This window comes from Nannobrachium achirus, assembly GCF_963921795.1.
Source record: "Nannobrachium achirus genome assembly, chromosome: 4".
Taxonomy (NCBI): Eukaryota; Metazoa; Chordata; class Actinopteri; order Myctophiformes; family Myctophidae; genus Nannobrachium; species Nannobrachium achirus.
The window spans coordinates 60200446-60223348 of NC_137813.1; the positions used below are offsets into that span (position 1 = coordinate 60200446).

Here is a 22903-nt window from a genome sequence, read left to right on the forward strand (position 1 = left end):
CCCCAGTTGAGCTGTTGAACAGAGAACAGTTGAAGTGAGGGTTAACATGAAACAATTGCTTTGGACATATTAGCTCATTAGAATATGAAAAGAGATTGGCTCTCAAAGGTGCAGGCCAGATAACAATGGCCCTAATTTACCCAAGCAGTTCCTTCATGTGTGTTCTGTGATGTCACATACATCTTTAAGAGGCCCCAATAAACCCTGTGAAAATGTTATCTCATCCTGGCCTGTAGGGCCCACTTCAAACTGTCCAGGGCCCCCACAAATATCAATTTGGGGGCCCTCAAAACTTTTTTTAAATGTAAATATTTACACAGACTTTAGAAGAAATGTATCCATTCCGGATGCAGGGAATGGGGGCCCCCCAGGATGAGATTAATTAAAGTAGCTATGGACTTAACATATATATGAGGGTTACCAAATTGAGGTGCATATATTGATATATATATTCAATCTCATTTGGGGCCGCCCTGACAGTTTGAAGTGGGCCCATGATGATGTCAACATAATGAACGGTAAGCAACTTAACATAAATGTTATGTTTAACTTAATACTTTAAACAGGTTTACTGGGGCTTCTTAAAGATGGCATGCTAGTTTGTTTTACTGGCAATACTTGAAGTAGCTATGAATTGAAATATAATTAACAGGCTGCCTGTGGACACACATCCATTTACATGTATTTAGTGTGAGACAAAGGTTGAGAACCACTGCAAAACATGCACTTAAAGTTGTTATTGTTCTTATTATCATTAAGGTATAGTTATTTGTAGGTAATAACTCTGATATTCCAATTATGTAATCTTGTAACTCTAAAAAAAATATGTGAGAGTGAAGCACAATTGCTTTGGATATATTAGCTCATTAGAATTTGAAAAGAGCTTGGCTCGCAAAGGTGAGACCAGATAACAATGGCCCTGATTACACAAGCAGTTCCTTCATGAATGTTCTGTGATGTCACTACACTAATTTACAGGGGCGTGCACAGACATTTTGAGGAGGGGGTGCTCAAGTGAATAAAAAAGGGCACCTTGTGCGGCGCGTGGAACCGTCAAGTTACTGCCTAGTAGTTAGGGATGGACAGTGTTGCATTGGTGATTCAATGTTTGGGGGGACGCGATTTGAATGATGTCACATGGACGATGCTTACACCTACATTAACATGTTCAGACAATGGTTTATTGATATACACACATGCCCTGCTGTGACATATCTATGTCTATTGATATGCATGAATCAATTAATTGAATAATCGATAAATCATTTATGAGATCAAAGTCAAAAAACATATTATATGTTCTGGGCATCCAGAGACAAAACAAACTGATGAATGAAATGAAATATGAATTTTAACTTTTGGAAGAAAATGGAAATGAAATGAATGCAAGCAAGCAAGCAAGCAGCATGTATCTAAGAAAGACTCACCATTTGCAGAAATAATGCCATATAGTCCCTTCGAGTTGAAAGGGACATGAGTCCTTTTTTTTCCTTCTCTAAGTTAAAATTCATAATTAATTTAATTCAGCAGTTTGTTTTGTCTCTCCAGCAGAGTTTCTAGTGTCTCTCTAGAAACTAGAGGCTATACATGAACTCTGCAGTAGAGGTCTTCACGGGTCCAATTTGAACTACCCGAACCCAAAAGGACCCGGGGGAAATGGACCCGGACCCATATGGCCCCGTCTATCATTTGGAATTTGAGAACCGTTACCCGATCAGCCCCGAGACGTGATGGATCCGATCCGAACGGCCCCGCCTGTTATTAGAAAAATTGGATCCGATACCCGAGCAGAACGAGAGATCCGAGACCCGAACCTGTCGCCCCGAAATGAAAGAATGCCAACGTTATTATATTAAGAGTTGTATCAGACATATTTCTTACCTAACGTCGCCACGGTGCTGCTGTTGCTGTCAGCGGCGCTGTGCCTCTCGCTCTCGCCAAAAGATGATCTTTTCCCAGACCAGTAAGTCAATGCGGACAGTTTGTAAATACAAATAAATCCATGTTTTTATTCCTTCTTCTTTGGCTAGCCAATGCTAATGCTATCGTTTTCTGTCGCATGTGTTGTTCATTATATCTTTCTGCTTTGAGTGTCCATTTTGCTCTGCAGAGCATGACAACACGCAATGACAACTCCATTGTAAACCGTTAACCAAAACGTTACGTTAATATCTTTGATAATAATAACAATCCAACTGATACAGTCAGTGTTGTTGTGACTGAGTGAGTTCTACTTCTCAGTTCTCACAACCAATGCAACAGATTACATGCTGCATCTTTAGTGCCATCGTGTGGCGTCGTGTGGCAACAACTGCATTTGGTGCAGTTGTTGCGTTCACTTTCACTTCAATCTCGGCCTGTCTCGGCTCCACTCGGGTAACAGGAGATACCCGGGGAACCGGGGCAGACGGCCCCGGCCCGCCCCGCGGTAAAAGCTCGAAAACGGCCCCGTTACCCGGCTCGGTTCGGTTCGGATCGCGGGTAATTTCGGATCTCGGGCAGGTCCGAAGACCTCTACTCTGCAGCCGCACTGAGGCGCTCCAACACAACCACCCTGACAAGCTAAATGTTGCCTCAATCAGTGGTTCTCAAACTTTGTCATGTCAAGGACCTCCAAAATGATATGTATTTGGCCACAGACCCCAATCTCAAAATATTTTGTTCCAGGGACCCCCAGAAGCAAAGATTTTAGTTTATTCGGGTCTTGCCTCAAGCTAGATGCAGAATAGATAAATGCTGCTTTGATCACAGATAGCCTACATATGTGGCAAGAGTATTTATTTTTGGGGTATAATTAGGGGTAATAATTTCCACATACTGAACACTGTACAAAACAACAAAACAAACAAACACTGAACAAAAAAATTACATTATAAAACGGGTACATTGATCCAGGCAGGCAAAAAGGCTTGTGTCTATGTGTGCACGTCCCTGCTGCTCAAAATATTTTGTTCCAGGGACCCCCAGAAGCAAAGTTTTTAGTTAATTTGGGTCTTGCCTTAAGCTAGATGCAGAATAGATACATGCTGCTTTGATCACAGATAGCCTACACGTGTAGTAAGATTCCAGAGCATTTTGGGGCATAAATATATATATTAGAAGATTTTAATCCAGAATTGACCGATGTCACCATGGTCCACATACTGAGCACTGTACAAAACAAACAAACACTGTACAAAAAACTAACTTTATGAAAAGGGCACATTGATCCTGCAGGCAGGCAAAAAGGCAGGTTTTCTAGCACCCCCTAGTGTCTATGTGTGCACGTCCCTGCTAATTTAAAGGATGCAGGGAATGGATCCATTTCAAGTCTGTGTAAATATTTATATTTAAAAGGTTTTGAGGCCCCCTAAATTGATATACATATGTGTATCAATTCCCTTTAGTTTTGGGGGCCCTGGACAGTTAGGCTACTTTAAAGTGGCGCCCCCTGAGATCAATTTTTTACAGGGTTTACTGGGGCTTCTTAAAGATGGCACGCAGTGTTTGTTTTACTGGCAATTATTAACATGGACTTAAAATATATGCAATTTTGATGGTTACCAAATTGGGCCAGGGGCCTCAAACCGGGGTTTGCCTTGCCTGGGTCCCCCTAGGCCCTAAGCACGGCCCTGCTTTTCCCGTCCGTAAAGATTACTTTACCGGTCAGGATGCTTCGATATCCTTTCAAGCTATTTTCATCACACCTAATCGCTGACAGCTGTCTTTTGAGACCATCAATTACATCTATAGTGTCTGGTACAGTAGTCTTTTTAGACTGCAGGCCATTGGTTGCTGCATCAGAAATAGAAAACAGGTTTTTAAAGAGAACGAGAAGGAAAACAAACTTCCTTGTTTGTATCCTAGTTAACAATGCATTTGCTTCTTCACATGATGGACCTAGATTCGTGACATAATTACTCAAAAGGTCTAGTATAACGTCATAAAGTTCGTGCACTTTAGTAACAGCATTAGCTCTTGAACTCCACCTTGTGTCACAACCACGTTCAAGTTCAAGGGGTCTCTTCTCTCTTGTGTGGATATTTCTCTTTCTGAAGGTCAATAAAAGTAGCATGTAGGCTGCAGCCTGTCATAAAAGCATGCAGTGTATTCCCCGCTGCTGTCGGTGAGTTGCTGCCGCTTGAGCCTGGTTCTGTGTCCAGGAAGCTGGCCGCCTCGGCCCCTGCTGTCGGTGAGTTGCGCGCGGTGGCAAGAGCCGCTCCAAAGCGGCGGCAGGGAGGTCTTCAGAAGGCGGCTTGCTTTTGCTGGCAGCGGTGAACTGGTGCGTCTTCTGGGTGAACTTAGCTGGTGGTCTCATGTTGGAGTTCAGTCAGTAATGAATCAAGGCTAGTCTGAGAGCCTGTGTTATACAGTAGCCCACCTTTCAGCCAGGTAGAGGTGATAATGGCCCAAAATCCCCTCCCCTGCCCTGCACACCATTATAACAAAAGACGCGCAGGAACAAAAGGCGAGGAAAAGACGAGCAGAATTCAATTTACATCCCAATGAACTGGCTGGCTGCCTTCCCCAGCGAGTGGGCATGGGGGGTTGAGAAACATTCTTTAAATTAGCAGGGCTTTTTGGGTGCTTGGGGGTGCTTTGGGGGCTATATTTAACATTTTCTACAGAATAAATGTAAGGCGATCGCCTTTTCGCCTTAATGAGCGGTCCGCGCCTGCTTTACCCCACGTCCTCAGGTAGGTCTAATGTTAATCCAGAGAGAGAGAGAGAGAGAGAGAGAGAGAGACAAAAAAGTCGGGGAGGTAAGCTGGGTTAGTTGGCATTGTGAGTCTGTCTGTGCGTGTGTGAGAGAGACTTGTTTTTTTCATTGTCGAAATACCGTGCTGCCTTGTCGAAAGAGCGTGCCGCCCAGTCGAAAGACCGGCGTCAGTTTTTTCGAAAAAACGTGCCGTCGAAACAGCGGCGCCGAAATCTCGCGATCCCTAAGTCGAACTATCGGCGCGTCGAAGTTGCGGGCCGTCGAACATTTGGGACGTCGAAAAAGCGAGATTTCCCCAATCAAATAGGTATGGGTGTAAAATATTCCGGACCCCCACCCCCTTTCTGGGGGTTATCTCTTTTGGTACCTCCTAGAACAGTACGCCAGCCAGTTAACTCAGCGGGTGCCCACGCGTCAAACTCTTTGATGTCGCTGGAGGCCCACGGCGCGTTTGCCGCGTTTACTGTATTTACAGTATTAACTTTAAATCTCACCGTAATGTCGGGGCTACGCCTGGATGCAGCCCATTCACCGCGGGTTGCTTCGAATCGACACTGACAGCATCGTGCGGCCGTTTTTCTCCATATACTCCAATGCATTTCCCCATCTTTAATGCCCTTTATCTCTTATGTTTGTTTTATGGCTAAAACTGTGGCAGGCTGCGGCAAAATGACCAACTTTTGATCGGCAAACAACAGCTATGATCAACACTGGTCCATACAGTATGTTACACAATAACATCATGTCTGCGGTCATGTGACCAAGTGACCAAGTGACGCATGCATTGACGCAGCAGGGCCATATTCAATAGAATGGTGGTGGGCCTGGGCAGCGAGAGGTGATAAATGGGGCTCAATCCAGGGGCACCCATGTGTGTTAATGTCCGATTTTCATAATATTAGAGTTGTTTTGTAGGTTTTAACATCCTGAGTTCGTTTATTACACTTTTAAAGCAGCCAGAATGACCTGTCTGACTTTTGGTTGGGGTCTTTCCTCACCTGGGACCCCCCAGACAGACCCCTGAACCTATCTCAGTAATCAGGGTTAAGACCACCTGCCTGGAAATACCCTCCAATCTCTGAATTCCATCTATTTTCTTCGTTTGATGGAAGCTCAGGGCAATTTATCAGTTATGACAAAGTAGGCATCATAATACAATACATTCATCAAGGGACATGATTTTGAGGAAGTGCAGACACATGAATAGGCCCTGATTACTCCAGTCCTTGCCTCTACTGCTTATGGTGCTTTGCGAGATATATGTGTTTGGTCACCCGACACTGATACTGTTACTTCTTTTGCGACATGTACAAAAAAATAATAATAATAATAAAAAAAAAAATAAATAAAAAAAATATATATATATATATATATATATATATATATATATATATATATATATATATATATTAGGGCTGTCAGTCGATTAAAAATGTTAATCCCATTAATCGCATGATTGGCCATAGTTAATCGCACGATTAATCGCAATTAATCGCATATTTTTTATATGTTTAAATCTACCTTAAACGGATATTTTTCAAGTTTGTAATACTCATATCAACATGGGCTTAGACAAATACTTGCTTTCTGCAACTGCAGCATGTTTATTATAGTTGGAGATACAGTATACGGTCCAGAATATTCAAGTAACAAAACAAAATGCATTCAGCGCAAGGTAAACAAATAAAATAAAATAAATAAAAATAGAAAACTGAAATTATAATCTCAAGCCCAACAAATAACAGATGGGCATAACTGTATACTTTAACATTACATAGTAATGATTACTACAGTAATTACTATCACAGTATCTTCATTCCTTTTCAATTTAAACTATTAATCACCATTTTTTCCCAGCTGCCATTAACACAAAATTAGTGTTAACCCTAATCTAAACTGTGGTGCACAAAATAAATTAAATGAAATAAATTAAAATTCCCTTCTCTCTTTTTCTTAACAGAATAAATGAACCTAAGACATATACAGCACACTTGGTTATTTTTTCTTTGTACTGAGCCAGTTGTTCAAACAGACAAGCCTGTTGACATTTTCGGGTAACAGGGAGGCTCGCTTCTTCTGAACAATATGCCCAGACATTGAAAACAATCTTTCGCATGGCACAGAGATGGCAGGTGTTGCCAAGTACTTGCGTGCAAGGCTGGCCATCAAGCTGTGTGCCCCTTCATGGTCAGACCACCACTTCAGCGGACAGGAGTCCGGGTCAATACTTGGCTCCGCCTTGTAGCGGTCCACACAGGCCTCAATGCAGTCCTCCTCTTCATCATTTGAAGAATCTGAGACAAGCATGAGAGCCAATCTCTTCTTGGGGGGCTCAGACGATGAAGAGGAGGACTGCATTGAGACCTGTGTGGGTTCTGGCTGTGCAGGCCTCTCCTGCCTGAGCAAGGCAGTGATAGAACGCCACACCTCAGCCCTGTCAGGTTTTGGCATGCATTTCAGGTCCTTATACCTCGGGTCCAGAGCTGTTGCAACCTTCAGCCATTTCACGTTTGTGTTGGTTTTGCGTTGCTCCAGGTCAGCTGACAAGGTCTCCTTGAATTTAATCAGGTACGCTGGGTCATCCTCGGAAACCTCCATGACTCTGGAGAGATGGCATAAGGCTGGCAGCACCACTGAGCACGACACAAACTTCTGTCCTCCGAGAAGTTCAGTGACATACCTGCAGTAATAGAGGGGGGAAAAAGTTAGAAAGTTTAGAAATGTGTAATATTCACCCACATAAGGGCTGAGGATTCACTCACCCACACACAGCTTTCTTTCTCTCTTGCCCCTTCCTCATCTCTCACACTGCCCCCATCTCTCTCTCTCTCTCTCTCTCACACACACACACACACACACACACACACACACACACACACACACACACACACACACACACACACACACACACACTATCAATACCCCCTCCCCTCTCTCTCTCTCATACACACACACCCCTCCATCTATACCCTCTCTCTCTCTCTCTCACTCACTCACTCACTCTCACACACACACACACACACACACATACAGCCCTCTCTCTCTCTCTCTCTCTCTCTCTCTCTCTCTCTCTCTCTCACACACACACACACAGTTATACCCCCCTCTCTCTCACACACACACACACACAGGTACTGTATGTGCAGTTTGTGATTGATTGTTTTAAAGAACTAACCGAGCAAATGCTTATGATTAATTGTTTAAAAAAAGTCTAAACACACAGCCAGCCTCCCCCCTCTTCTCTCTCAAACACACACAAAATATCAGTATCAATAATTTACCTGCAGGGCTCCAGCACTGTCTCCAGCTTCTGCAGTTTGTCCAGCTCAGCTGCTGTAGGCATAGCGACCTTCGTTGCATGTAGGGCCAGGGTAGCTCTGATAGGTTCCTGGTTTTTCAGAACACTCCTGATCATCTCCAGGGTGCTGTTCCATCGAGTTGGCACGTCCTGTGTGAGCGCCTCTTTTTTTAGACCATGCTCAGCTTGCTTCTCCTCAAGCTCCCCTTGATTCGGTGGGCTGTGCTTGAAATGCCCCACTACTTTCCTGCACTTAGCCAGGGCGTTATCAAATGGGCTCTTGTCTAAAGCAACTGTGATGGCTCGTTGGAGAATGTGTGCGGCACAAGGCGTACCTGGCCGCTGCTATCATGTTGCGTGCACTATCAGTGGTCAACGTGCTGACTTTGTTTTCAATGTTCCACTCTTGAGCTACGTGTATGAAGTGCTCTGCAACCGCGTGGGCGAAGTGCCTCTCCTCCGTCTTCATAACAGTCAACGCATGAGACCGAAGTACCCACCCCCCATCAATATAATGCGCTGTTACCCCGAGGTAACTGTCATTGCCTAGTGACGTCCAGTAGTCGCCAGTGAGCCCGGCTGAGCGCGGCCGCCAAAGCCTCCGCCACTTTGGCTCGCTCGTCTTCATACAAGTTGTGGATCTTTGATACAGTAGTGGTTCTCGAAGGCAATGTATATGTCCAGTCGCTGGATGCGATGCGGATCACGTCACACAGACCCTCGTCCTCCACGATATTAATCGGCCTGCGAGCTCACCCATTTGGCGACCGCTGTTGAAAGTTTGCGAGCTGTCGAGCTGTCCATTGGTCTCCGCGGCAAGTTATCCAGTGTTGTTTGCTTTGAGGTAGAGGGGGGCGTCGGGCTCTCTGCATCAGCTGTATGCTTAGCAGCCAAATGGTACTTCAGACTGCTCGTACTCCGGTGGTAACTCAATTCAGCTTTACAGTAAATGCAAATAACTTTTGTTCTGTCGAGACTGCCATCTGGCAGGGCTTTGAAGCGGAACTTTCCATTTAGAAGAGAAGTATTCTTTTCCATCTTGCTCAGTCAGTGTTCATCTGCTCACAGCGGGTTGTTTACAAGCTGCACTTGCATGTGAGTGTGGAGTGCATTCATTTCCTGCTTCTGCAGACTACGGCGCGCACCGAGGCCAACTCTATGACCGAGGCACGCTTGAGCCTCGCGTTAATCGCACGTTAAAAAAATTCTCAGCATTAAAAGGATTTCTAGTTAACTAGATAATAGCGCGCTAAATTCGACACCTTTAATGTATGTATGTATGTACGTATGTGTCTATATATATATGTCTATATATATCTATATATATATATCTATGTCTATATATATATATATATGTCTATATATATATATATATATATATATGTCTATATATATATATATATGTCTATATATATATATATATATATATATGTCTATATATATATATATATGTCTATATATATATATATATATATATATATATATATATACAGACATATTAAAGCGAGGTCACGTTATTGGATGTCACAAATGTCAAGGGTTCCTTGGCCTACACAATCTACCTGTTGCTGACTGGGGAAGAACATTTGTTGGTATCTCTAAAGTACATGGGTCAATGCCTACTCGAAGCCTGATGGTGATGACCAAGCCATTAACCGCTTCAAGGACCTTGGCAAGGGTTCTTCCTGAGCTTATTAATGGTGAGCTTCCATCAACATTGCAGTCATTGGAGCATTTTGCATGCCGTGTTTACGGTTCAAAAGGTCCAACCCTGCAATTACTCAGATGGGAACTATTTCTGTCAAAGAACTTAGAGCTTGAGATGCTACCTCCAACTTGTGCTGCACTCATATGCACACATATCCTCTGTGCCAACTACGTCACAATGAGGGATAAATCATACCTGTAAAATTGCCCACCAATTGAAGAAAATAGATGGAATTCAGAGAGTGGAGGGTATGTTCCAGTCAGGTGTCTTGCCCTCCCTGCTCCAAAGGCAGTACTTGAGCTCATAATGTGACTGAAAAGCAGTTTGCAAGGGACGGTGCAGCTATTCAAATAACCTGCCTGTCACTCTATGCTATGGTGGAGACACTGTCAACACTATTAGGTTGGACATTGAAGATGACGATGATGAAGACGAATAGATCCTGCATGTCTGAAATTACTGTATTGTAGTGAATCTCTTTGGGCATAATTGACCATGTGCTCTTGGATAGGGTGACGGTTTTGGGGTGACAATACAAAGAGGTGTGCGTGTTGTGTTGTCAGTGGGTAGTGCAGCGCATAAATAGACACGTTGTTCTGCACGCCCAAAATGAGAAGTTGCAATACCTTAATTATTGCAATCCCTGCAGTAACACCAGTCAACCATAACTGTCTAACACACAAAATATATAAATAATACTGAAAAATATACTGAGAATACTAATAAACCATAACCCAGGATACCTAAAAACATTCAAAGTTTCAAATGTAAAAAAAAAAAGATACCATAAAGATTTGGCGGACCCCCTGTAGTAACTATGAGGACCCCCCAGGGGTCCCGGACCCCCTGTGGAAGACCCCTGTTATTTGCTACTACTCATTTCTGTTTCCAGAGCCCAGCTACAACAACTTATATGCTTCAATTATGATATAATTTAACATTGTTCTGGAGCAGGAGCAGAGCGATTACTGAGATAGGCTCAGGGGTCTGTCTGGGGGGTCCCAGGTGAGGAAAGACCCAAACCAAAAGTCAGACAGGTAATTCTGGCTGCTTTAAAAGTGTAATAAATGAACTCGGGATGTTTTAAAACCTACAAAACAACTCTCATATTATGAAAATCTGACATTATCTGGCTGGCGGAGGTCCCAAAATAGATAACCCCCAGAAAGGGGGTGGGGGCCCGAAACATTTTACACCCATCATTTACTCATTTGATTCCTTGGCCCAAAAAACATAGGATTGGCTTGGCATGTTTAATTAAGTTTCTAGGTTGTCTAGAAGCCAAGATAGCACAAATTATGTATTTTATGTCGGCCATTTTGAATGTCCATAATGGCAGCTTTGCAAGTGTCTGTGCAAATGCAAACAAGGATTTTTGGATTCCCCATGCTCTGAAGATTCCAAAAATGTATAGTTTTACAAATCCCCACAAATTTTGAACGAATAAACATTTCTTAACATAGTGAACCGGACTATTATATTAATTAACCCAAATCATGTCTTCTCATGAATTTGCATGAATTGAAATCTTTTAACTTATATCAATTAGGCCAATCATGTCTCTTGTAGTCGTGCACTATTAAAGTACACTGAAAACATCAAAATATCTAAAGCGCTTATATTCTTTTAAAAATCTTTCAAATAATCAAAAGAGTCGTGGGTGGTCCTGGCTCGCTAGCCGCTAGCCAGCTAGCCGTTCTACTCTGTCCGACGATATATTCCATTAAAAATGGTTTAAAATACATTTTTGAGCTCCCCAATGTTCACCCGATGTTCGGCGCCGCTTCCGATGAGTACACGAGTGTGCCGATCCCGGAGTAGTCCGGCTTTATTTAATTAAATGAATAAAATGATAAGAGGCCTTCTGAAGCCTGGCTTGATTTTTGTAGCTACTAGCCGAAAGCTAACAACGTCCCGGCCGGCCGTAATTTGCGAACGTAATCGCCAATCTCCGCCTAATCCAATGAAAGGCAGCATCTTTAAAGGCTTATAGCTCCTTTTTGTGTTATAGGAAAGCGGCGCGAGGTTTATTTACGGCGAAATCGCCGAAAAATGATCTTTTAGATGACAAAATGGGAATAGCCATTGTGTTTGCATCTTCATCCGGGACATTTCCATGCTGTGCATGAACGTGAGCACGTTAGGTCCTAGAAGCTGAAGTCCTGGAAGCTAAAGCGCTCGCCTATGAGAGATGCGCTGGCATTCTTTGGCCCCTAGAGGGCGCTGGCGCTCAAAGAGTTAATTAATATTCACATTGAATTGGGGTAAATTGCATTAAAGTATCCAAATCAGTAATACCTGGGAATATTAAATGGCTCAAACATCTCTCCCTGACTAGCAACAGGTGAGAGATTGCACTAATTACCTCCTCAACACTGAACCCAAAATACACACTTCTTCATTAACAAAAAGTACAATAATCAGTGCTTTCAGCATGTAACATGCACACGAAATAAATTCTGCCAACTTTGTGTGGCTAATACATCATAAACATCAGCATCAATTTCTTAAATCAACCAAACAGTCACATTATTTCACTCACCGATGATCAAAGCAATCAAGGCACAGAATGCAGATTCACCTGGCTGGACGGTGAATTGCAACAACCCGGTCTCACACTGCTCTACAAAGTTACAATTACACAATATTCACATCAGGAGTTGTCTAATAACGTTAAATGTGGATGTTTCGAAATGGAAGGTATTTCTCATTCTTACCAAGCGGATGGCAAAAGATTGTTTCTTTGTGTTTCTGTGTACAACACATGGAATTCAGCAATGTGATTCTGGCAGGAACAGGAAGTTCTCTGCTTATATAGGACAGGAAGTCCATCACTAAAAGGGCTGGGCATAAGAACCTCAGAGCTCATTGGCCACTTAGGGTGGCAATCACAGCGCCAGGTAATTTTTACCTTTGCAGAATCCTGCAAGACACCCTGTTTGTTTGTTTTTCTATCTTTTCTTCCCCTTTTACAACTTGTAGAGCAATAGAGAAGAGTATAGATTTTATGAATTCAATGTATCATTTCAAAAGCACTTTTAAATAGTTTTTAGCACCTTGTATATCAACTTATTTATTCATCCCATTCTCTATTTTCTCCATTTTAAATCTAGGCATGGTCATTTCAAGCCTGGGTTACACCATTCTCGACAACAAACTGACAGATGAACAAAAAAAGATCAAATAGATCAAGAAAGAAAGAACACGATTATTGGATTTCCTCTTGTCAACAAAAGTGATCTCAGAACTCTAGCTGGAGCCCTCATTCAGTGACATTTTGAATATGCTTGCATCTCACGGTTCTCCAACACCTCAATATCTATTAACCCTATTAGTGCCAGCGGGCTCTAGGGGCCATAGAATGCCAGGGTATCTCTCATAGGCGAGCGCTTTAGCTTCCAGGACCTCACCTTCCAGGACCTCACATGCTCACGTTCATGCACGTCATGGAAAGGTCCCGGATGATAATGCTAACAGAATGGCTATTCCCATTTTGTCATCTAAAAGATCATTTTGGGCGATTTCGCCGTAAATAAACCTCGCGCCGCTTCCCTAAAGACACAATCCAGAGATATAAGCCTTCAAAGATGTGGTATTTCATTGGATTAGGCGGAGATTGGCGATTTCGTTCGCAAATAACGGCCGGCCGAGAGGTTGCTAGCTTTCGGCTAGTAGCTAGAAAAATCAGGCCAGGCTTCAGAAGGCCTCTTATCATTTTATTCCATTTCATTAAATATCCTGGACTAGTTCGGGATAGGCACCCTGGAATACGTCGCGCCGCCTACAATGAACATTGGGTGAACATTGGCCCCTAAACTTTATTTTAAACCATTTTCAATGGAATATATCGTCGGACAGAGTAGAATGGCTAGCTGGCTAGCGGCTAGCGAGCCGGGACCACCCACGTTGCTCCAAGCAGCTCAGGGTAAGTAAAATAGCAAATAAAAAAATGTTTTTGATCCCGAATATCCCGAACTAGTTCGGGATAGGCACTTAACGAGTTAAAAACTACCTCCCAAAACAAACTGATAAGACTACATCTAGGTATTAAGCCCATGACCCAGCTAATTCCAACACACTTTGCTAGTTTGGGATGGCTCAAGGTAGAAGACACGATTAAAGGGGCACTCCACCACTTTTCAACCTATTTTCATAATTGGTCCTCACTCAAAAGTAGCTTCTTCTTTTCTTTTTTTTTCAGAGGAGGGCTGTGGGCAGGTCAGAAACCCATCGTCTTGTGACATCATCGATTGCCAATCCAGCTTATAGAATCTGCAGGCTTTCTATTCCTGAAAAGTAGCAATTTTATAGTGGAAGCCATTGTTCTCTCGATAATAAAAATCTTATTTTTTTCAAAAATATCGATTTTTTTTTTTGTTGAAAATGATGATGTCACAAGACGATGGATTCTGAACTTCCCACATCTCTCCTAGGAGACTTGGACTGAGTAGAAAATAATTGTGATATTTTATCATGAACATTAGTGAGGACCTATTATATGAAGACAGGTTGAAAAGTGGTGAACTACTCCTTTAAGTATTAGGTATTTAAGCTAGTCAAAGGGACCTCATTACCCTCATACCTGTCTAACTACTTCTCCAAAGTCAGTGACACCCACAGCCACAACCATGATCTGGTACCACAGAATTTCAAACAAACATGGGAACATTCTCATTCTACTACTCTATCTCCAAAATGTAAAATGCCCTTACACCATCCAGTAAAGGATGTGTAATACTGGTCTATTTGAAAATTGGGAGACCAAAATAGGAACTAAATGTAAATTCACATCATTTGCATAGTGTTTGTATTTATTGATGACGCGTATTATCGTGTTATTTGTCATGCTATGGTGATTAATTGAACATAGGACCACAATGGAAACAAGTCCCCACAACTTTGTGTCATTATTTTAGCCTTAATGCATTAATGTACCACATGCTGTTTACATTTCTAAGTATTCAATCAATCAAATTGCTCATAGAACAAATGATGAGTTTGTGATCATATTCAACACTTCTTCACTTCTCCTTACTAACATACACTGCATAGCAAGATGATTTACTGCAAAAGCTCTAAATATCACTCATCAAGATCCAAACCTGTGCTCGGAAGAGCACTGCTTCTAGTTGTTATTATTATTGTCTCCACCAGCCGAAGGCATGGGAGAGAGTATGTTTTCCATGTTCTATCTCCCAACTGGACACCCACATGAGTTATGGGTTAAGTTGAATTGCTTTGAGTCTTTGAATATTGTTTATGGTAAGATATTGTTTGTTCTTTTGGTAGGCAAGTGATGTTCTTTTGAGTGAGTTTTCTTTTGATTTGAGTCTTAAGAGTTATCCTTCAGTTATTCCTAAGTGATTCTTCAGTTACTCCTGAGTTCTAAAGTTATTCTTTATGTATTCATTAGTTCTAGTCAGACAATTGTACAAGTCCCTCTGATCCGAGTCCAAGTCGAGTAGCAAGTAATTTGGTCGCAAGTCTCAAGCAAGTCTCAAGTTTTTTCTGTTGTGGGCAAGTCAAGTCAAGTCGAGTCACAAGGTTATGTCAAGTCAAGTCGAGTCGAGTCACAAGGTTGTCATGTCAAGTCGCGTCGAGTCAAGTCGCGTTGAGTCAAGTCTCAAGGTTGTCAAGTCGAGTCAAGTCACAAGGTTGTCAGTCGAGTAAGTCACACGCTTTTCAAGTCGAGTCACAGGTTATCTCAGGTTTATATCTTGAAGAGAGAAACCCTTCTTTCTAAAGTAAATGTCAAAAAATACCATGCAGATTAGTCTGCAACTCTGCACGAATTAAACCAGTATACAGCTTAAAAGCTATTCATTTATCCATTACATGTCTGATCATTTAGAACCTAGGTAGATGGCAAAGGCTACATTCCATTAAAGAAATGGCATGTTTGACACAAATGTTTATTTTCAACATTTTGCAACATTTATTTAAATTGCAAGCTTTTTGTTTTTACATTTGAGGTAGCTACTGTACCTTTACAAAGGCAGGGTTAGGTCAAAATTATGATCAGTGCAAACAAGGTGCAAATGTAAACTAAACAGCACAGAGAAGGTGCTTAAATACAAACAAACTCAAATAAATGACCATCCATTTAAGGTATTCATATTTTTGCATGGACTGAGACTGACAGTCACTCCACCATGAGTATTATTTTGTCAGACATTTCTAAAGAGATATCCAAATATTTTAAAGATAAGAGTTATAAAAGAAATAAGAGCAGGGCAAATTCAACCTTTCCAAAGTAAAATTATTTGTGTAAGTTAAGATCCTGTTTAAACATAACCCCCTATGTTACAGAGTCATGTTGTGCCTGTATTACATACAGTACATTCACAGATCGTTGCACTTGAGAAACACAAGGTTTGAGAGGGTGCTGCCCTTCATCCGAGAACGATGTGGTCTCAAAATGATGCCACCGTGGCTAAAGACTCTCTCGACTGGCGCACTAGTTGCGGGAACTGCAAAGGCTCTAATGGCAATCTTATAAAGTGCAGGGAGGGAGTTTTTATTTGCCTCCCAAAATGTGAGACAAGGCTGATCAGTATCAAGGGCAAGGCTAAGGTAGTTGTTCAGCTGAGCTTCTGGTGTCATTGTGATTGTGTCCCGCTTGCGGCGCTTCTTGTATCCTGCGAAAAGCCCAACACCTTCCTCCTCCAACAGCTCCTCCTCTGGATTCTCAGGTGTCTGGTCAGCTGGCACCTCCCGTAGGATCAGTTCTAATGGACAACAAATTATCACTGAGCATGAAATATTCTTTACATTTAACTGATGTTTGTAGTTTTGTGATCATCATAATTTGATCACCCTAACTGACTACCGTGAACTAAGTTTGTTTGAGAAGTGAATAAGTGGTGTGTTTATACAGTGTGCCATACTTGTGGTATTCAAGCACCTTATTAATATAGATGTACATTCACTGACCTTTCGCCATGTCAGAAACCTCCCTCTTGACATCATCGCTGACAAGGACGTCTTTCTCCAGCCACATCGAGTATTCTGGGTCCAGGACAGCTGCTCTGATATACAGGGGGTCTGCAAAAGGTAGAGGCTGTGGTTCGTCTGGCGCTGCAGTTACCATTTTCACATTGACCAGGATCCCACGGAATCTTGTGTGGAGGGAGGTCTGAAGGCACCTGACCATGCCTCCCAGGAAGTGAACCTGAACAAATGAATAAATTGTGTGTGTGTGTGTGTGTGTGTGTGTGTGTGTGTGTGTGTGTGTGTGTGTGTGTGTGTGTGTGTGTGTGTGTGTGTGTGTGTGTGTGTGTGTGTGTGTGTGTGTGTGTGTGTGTGTGTGTGTGTGTGTGTGTGTGTGTGTAACAATAACCAACCTTCTGCTTGAGTTTCTCCAGGTGATTGTTTAGGGACAACACACTGGGAAGAACGGCACTGATAGTCACACACTTCTCGCCCTGTGTGAGGTCAGTGGCTTCTGAAAAGGGCTTGAGGATATCGCTCAGTTCTTTCAGCTGATTCCACTCTCTCAAGGAAAAGATCAGCTCCTGGTGACCTAGAGAGAGAGAAAGAAAGAAATGGAAAGAGAGAGGGAGATACAGCATATAGTATAGCATATCAGGATGCTGCAACAAGCCCTATGTGTTTGACACAGAAATAGAATGTGACCCTGTGATCAGACAAGATCTGGCCACCTACACAGTAGCGGAAGCAGTAACAAACAAGCACTAACCTGTGTCCTGCAGAACATCGTTCAGTTCCTGCTGGTCAAACGAGAGCACTGCTTTCAGCTGGCGGTAGGTTGAACCCCATCGTGTATTCACAGCAGCAGGGATGCCTTTCTCGCCAAACTTATTTTCAAATGAGTCTTGGAATGAGGTAGATGAGTGCAGAAGAGAACTGAGTTTGCAGCATTTTGCCATGGCACCTCTTACAGCCTTAGCTTCCTTAACACATCCTGTGCCAAACTCGTTCCTGAACGAGTTAAGAAAAATAATGTACGTGTGCCAGAGTTATCTAACTCGTCCCTGAACGAGATAAGCTTTCCACTGGAATCCACCAGATGGCGCTCCTGTGCAACCTATGAGTGAGGGTCCATGTGCTTGTAACATACTGTAAACACTAAACCACGTGATCCAAATTGTTATGTTTCTGGATGTCATCTCTGGGTCAAATAAACTAAACAACAGTGGTGGGTCTTTTCTATAGGATCAGTAAGGAAAACAACACACGTGGCTGTGTTCTATAGGTCACTTCATGTAAACATAAGTCACACCACCCAACACTATAAATACTGCACTCACGCCCCCAACCTGTTGATGGGAGTAGGTTGGCATTGAGAGACAGAGATACAGAGAGAGAGAGAGAGCATTGAATTTGATTTGAGATATTGATTGAGAGAGAGTGTGTGTTTGTGATTGACTGGTGTGGTGACCGTTTGAGAGAGAGAGAGGAGAGAGAAAGCGAGCGTGTTTGGAGCGATTGAGGTGAGACTTGCGAGTGTTTGTGTGTGTGTGTGTGTGTGTGTGTGTGTGTGTGTGTTAGCGTGTTAGCGTGTTAGCTGTTGGTGTTACTTGGTGGTGGTGAAGGAGAGGAGGGAGAGGTAGTGTGTTTTTTCGTCTGTCTGTACTTGTCTGTCTGTTTGGTGTACTGTGTTGTCTAAAAAAACAAAAAAAACAAAAAAAAAACATTCCGTTGTCTGTTGTCTGTGTGTTTTAGTGTACTGTTCGTTGTGAGGGCGAGGAGGAGTGTTTTTTCGTCTGTCTGTACTTGTCTGTCTGTTTGGTGTACTGTGTTGTCTAAAAAAACGTTGTCTGTTGTCTGTCTGTGTTAGTGTACTGTTCGTTGTGAGGGCGAGGAGGAGAGAGAGGGAGAGAGGAGTGTTAGTGTAGCAGTAGCCTAGTTTTAGTTTATATCGGGTGTCGGGTGGGATTGGATTAGTTTTAGTGAGTTTAGTTTAGTTTAGGGCCATGCCTCTACTTTCCAAAAGACGTCGCCGGGGTCCGCAACCAGGCAAGGGACAGCCAACAATCCTCCAACTGTTGAAACGCCATATTGACGATGACACAGACGAGGAGGTAGAAGCGGAGCCTGTTCAGCCACGTACTAGTGGCAGGACGGCGACCGTACCTGGACGTTATTGCCCCCAAAACCCCGACAGCGATGATGATGATGATGATGATGTTTTTGATGATGATGAAGGCCCCTATGGCGAGGGAGACTCCGAGTGGAATCCCCAACAAGGAGCGAAGCAGGCTCGTTGTGTGGACGACATGGGTAAGAATTGAAACGTGAAATTACATTGTGTTTTATCAGTGGCGTCAGTTCAGAAAAAGGTATGGTATGGCAACATGACTGGTGTCTTGCACGCCGCTGAGCGACAGTGAGCGGTTGCTGCCGAAAGTCGGGGGGACGAAGATGGCGAGAGCAGCTCTCAGCGTGTCGAGAGCAGCTCTCAGCGCCATCTTCGTCCCCCCGACTTTCGGCAGCAACCGCTCACTGTCGCTCAGCGGCGTGCAAGACACCAGGGGGTCCGCAGCAGTGTGCCGACGGGCCGTTATTCCGACACTAAAACTATAACCCTAACTCTACCCTAAACCTAACCTCAGTAAACCTTACCTCAGTAACTAACCTGCCGACGCTAAGTAACTAACCTGCCTTACGCTAAACTAACCTGCCGACGCTAAGTAACTAACCTGCCTTACGCTAAGTAACTAACCTGCCGACGCTAAGTAACTAACCTGCCGACCCCCAGCTGCATACCCCTGCTGTACCCAGGCAGGGGTAAATGCAAACAGTCAAATAAAAGTCAAGGAAGCACAGAAAATGTCTTTGCTGCCTATACAATCAAATGTATTTTATAACATATCAGTCACTTGGATCCTAAGTAGGATTTTGTGTTCATCATTAATCTTTTCTTTATTTTTTTGTGCCAACATGCACAAAACGTACAGTTTCTTTTCCTGGCACAGATAAATGATGATGATGCTGCTGCAGAAATGCAGTCAAACAAACTTCCTATAAAAGGAAACTCATCTATGCTGACTTGTTTCCATATGTGTCCTATATTCAATTCATAAAACAAGAAATAAAAACACTGCACAACAGGCACGTGCACACAGACATCAAAGGGGGCTATATCTGTATGTAAAAAAAGTGCCCTCTCCAGACCATGAATGCAGTTTTCACTATGAGAAATGAGAAATGAAAATGCCCCTCTTTCCATATGCCATACATGAAGGCAGCATTCAAGAGAATTGCCTTGTCCAAACTCTCCTGAACTTGAATGCAGCATTTTATGTTGAAAGAATTGCCCTCTCTGTGTAGAAATCCATGCTGTTACACCACATCTCCAGTATTGACTTGATTATGCTTAGTTCAGTGTGGTATCACACATCTAAAATAGCAGACCTCCAAGCTCACAAGTAAAAAAGTGCCCTCTCTCCAGACCATGAATGCAGTTTTCACTATGGTGAAAGAAATGCAAATGCCCCCTCTTTCCATGCCACACATGAAGGCAGCATTCAAGAGAATTGCCTTGTCCAAACTCTCCTGAACTTGAATGCAGCATTTTATGTTGAAAGAATTGCCCTCTCTGTGTAGAAATCCATGCTGTTACGGCACATCGCAAGTATTGACTTGATTATGCTTAGTTCAGTGTGGTATCACAGACCGAAAAATAGCAGCGACACGTTGGAGGTCTGCTATTTTTTCGGTGTGTGATACGTCTGCTATTTGTGATATTTCCAACAAAAGGCCTTTTTGAAATATCTAACATTCTCTGCACGTCCCTGCTGCAAACCTATACATTTTCAGATTCTGAGGAGGAGGTGGAGGAGAGAGGAGAGGAGCCTCGCCGGGCAAGAGTTGAGTCTTCCTCAGGTATAGTAATACAAATAACAGAAACCATCTTGCATTGCACTAGATAAAATCACATTTCTGTTGTTCAAATGTATGTATAATTTACATCAAAGTCATGGACCACACAGATGCATGCATGACAGAGCATGATGCTGGGGTTGAATATATATTTTCCTAATTTATTTTCCCTTTGTCCCCAATGGAAAATGTTATTTGATTACAGAGGATGATGCAGAGATTTTCCTGACTCAGTCCAGGCATGCAGGTACTCGCCGGGCAAGAGTTGAGTCTTCCTCAGGTATAGTAATACAAATAACAGAAACCATCTTGCATTGCACTAGATAAAATCACATTTCTGTTGTTCAAATGTATGTATAATATACATCAAAGTCATGGACCACACAGATGCATGCATGACAGAGCATGATGCTGGGGTTGAATATATATTTTCCTAATTTATTTTCCTTTTGTCCCCAATGGAAAATGTTATTTGATTACAGAGGATGATGCAGAGATTTTCCTGACTCAGTCCAGGCATGCAGGTACGTACATACAGTAAATACAAAAACCATCTTGCATTGCAGTAGTCCACTCATGTAGTTTACATTTTGTATATACCTTTTCCTAAATGGGAAATAATTTGTGATTACAGAGGACGCAGAGGGGAGTGGGATTGTCCCTGCTGACCAAGGGCCATCTCCGTCCAGCCATGCAGGTAAAAAAAAAAGCCATCTTCCACAGCAGTAGTTCAGGGATAGCCTAGGCAACATTAGGCACAGGTACCAACATTACCAAAGTAGATGCATTATAGGATAACTGCATTTGACATATGAGCTTATTCAGTCACTCAGATGATGGCTAAATGTCTAAATAGTACGTTGATTTGATGTGCATGATTTTTACAGACGCACACTGACGGGACTGGGACACTGATGGGATGGGATGGGATGGGATGGAATGAGGGACACTGAGATGGAATCAGAGCCATGATTTTATTTCACTGGGGTTTCAGACACACTGATGGAGGACCAGCCAGGACCACCACCTTCTGCTGCTGCTGTAGTCCACTCATGTAGTTTACATTCTGTATATACTTTCTTCCTAAATGAGAAATAATTTGTGATTACAGAGGACGCAGAGGGGAGTGGGATTGTCCCTGCTGACCAAGGGCCATCTCCGTCCAGCCATGCAGGTAAAAAATAAAGCCATCTTCCACAGCAGTAGTTCAGGGATAGCCTAGGCAACATTAGGCACAGGTACCAACATTGGCACACTGGCAGAAGTGAGAGTTCAGTCATGCAGTTTTCAATTGGAAATATGACATTATGTGGTGTCATAATCATTCTAAATGTTGATATGCACACTGACTAATATCAAGAAATGAAAAATGGCACTTCATTTTGATGTGCATGATTTTTACAGACGCACACTGACGGGACTGGGACACTGATGGGATGGGATGGGATGGGATGGAATGAGGGACACTGAGATGGAGTCAGAGCCATGATTTTATTTCACTGGGGTTTCAGACACACTGATGGAGGACCAGCCAGGACCACCACCTTCTGCTGCTGCTGCTGGCCCATCTGTTCACCGCAAGGCTAAGAAGAAAAGTGGTGAGAACTTTTTCTGCTCATCACACTGGATCTCACTGCCACATAATATGTCCATCCTTATTCTGGCTTTACTTGCAGCATGGCAAGGCCATAGAGGTCAAAAACATTTTGATATCTGTCAATGTAACTTCAGTTGAATCACTTACAGTTGAAGTCTACAGTGTACCACGTCTGTTCACAAACAATAGCCGATCTACAAGCTCACAACTTGTCACAATGTGATGTGGCGTGAACTTGTATATCGGATATTGTAGGTGAATGTTCTCTACCAGAATAGGGATGCAGAATAGGAACAGTCCAGTCTAATGATATTCACAATTGTTGCTCATGATTTGGGGGAAATGTTTACATATGTACGTACAGTAATATGACATACAGTTCTAAAAAAGTTCTAAAACTTGAAGTACAAAGTTATTTTCAGTCAGTTCTAACCAAAATGGCTATTATCTCAACGTTTTCCTTGCAACATAATCACTAAATTATCGTCACTGTCGGGCAGAAACCTTGCATCTCCAAGTTTCAAATGTGTACGTCTTTTGGTAAAGAAAAGCCCTGCTTCATCATACAAGACTGTCGCACAAAACTAGTGAAAACAGCCGATCTACAAGCACACAACGCCTCGCAGCGCGAGGCGTTGTGTGCTTGTAGATCGGCTGTTTTCACTAGTTTGGTGCATTGTATAGATGATAAATACAAAAGGAACGGTTTTGGACATACAAGGTTTCCACCCATCAACGACGATATGCTATAAATAT

The 22903-nt window shown here is 42.7% G+C and overlaps 1 protein-coding gene and 1 long non-coding RNA gene across 2 annotated transcripts in view; one reads left to right on the forward strand and one right to left on the reverse strand.

Moving 5' to 3' along the window:
- Positions 1-22903, reverse strand: part of LOC308283916 (histone H1-like) — a gene marked incomplete at both ends in the record, with an annotated part of 183577 nt that overhangs the window by 87897 nt on the left and 72777 nt on the right. The window lies entirely within an intron of this gene.
- LOC308283966 lies at positions 20435-21247 on the forward strand. The gene is made up of 4 exons (XR_013961979.1): positions 20435-20553; positions 20756-20830; positions 21033-21074; positions 21185-21247. It is a non-coding gene; the product is annotated as an uncharacterized lncRNA (long non-coding RNA).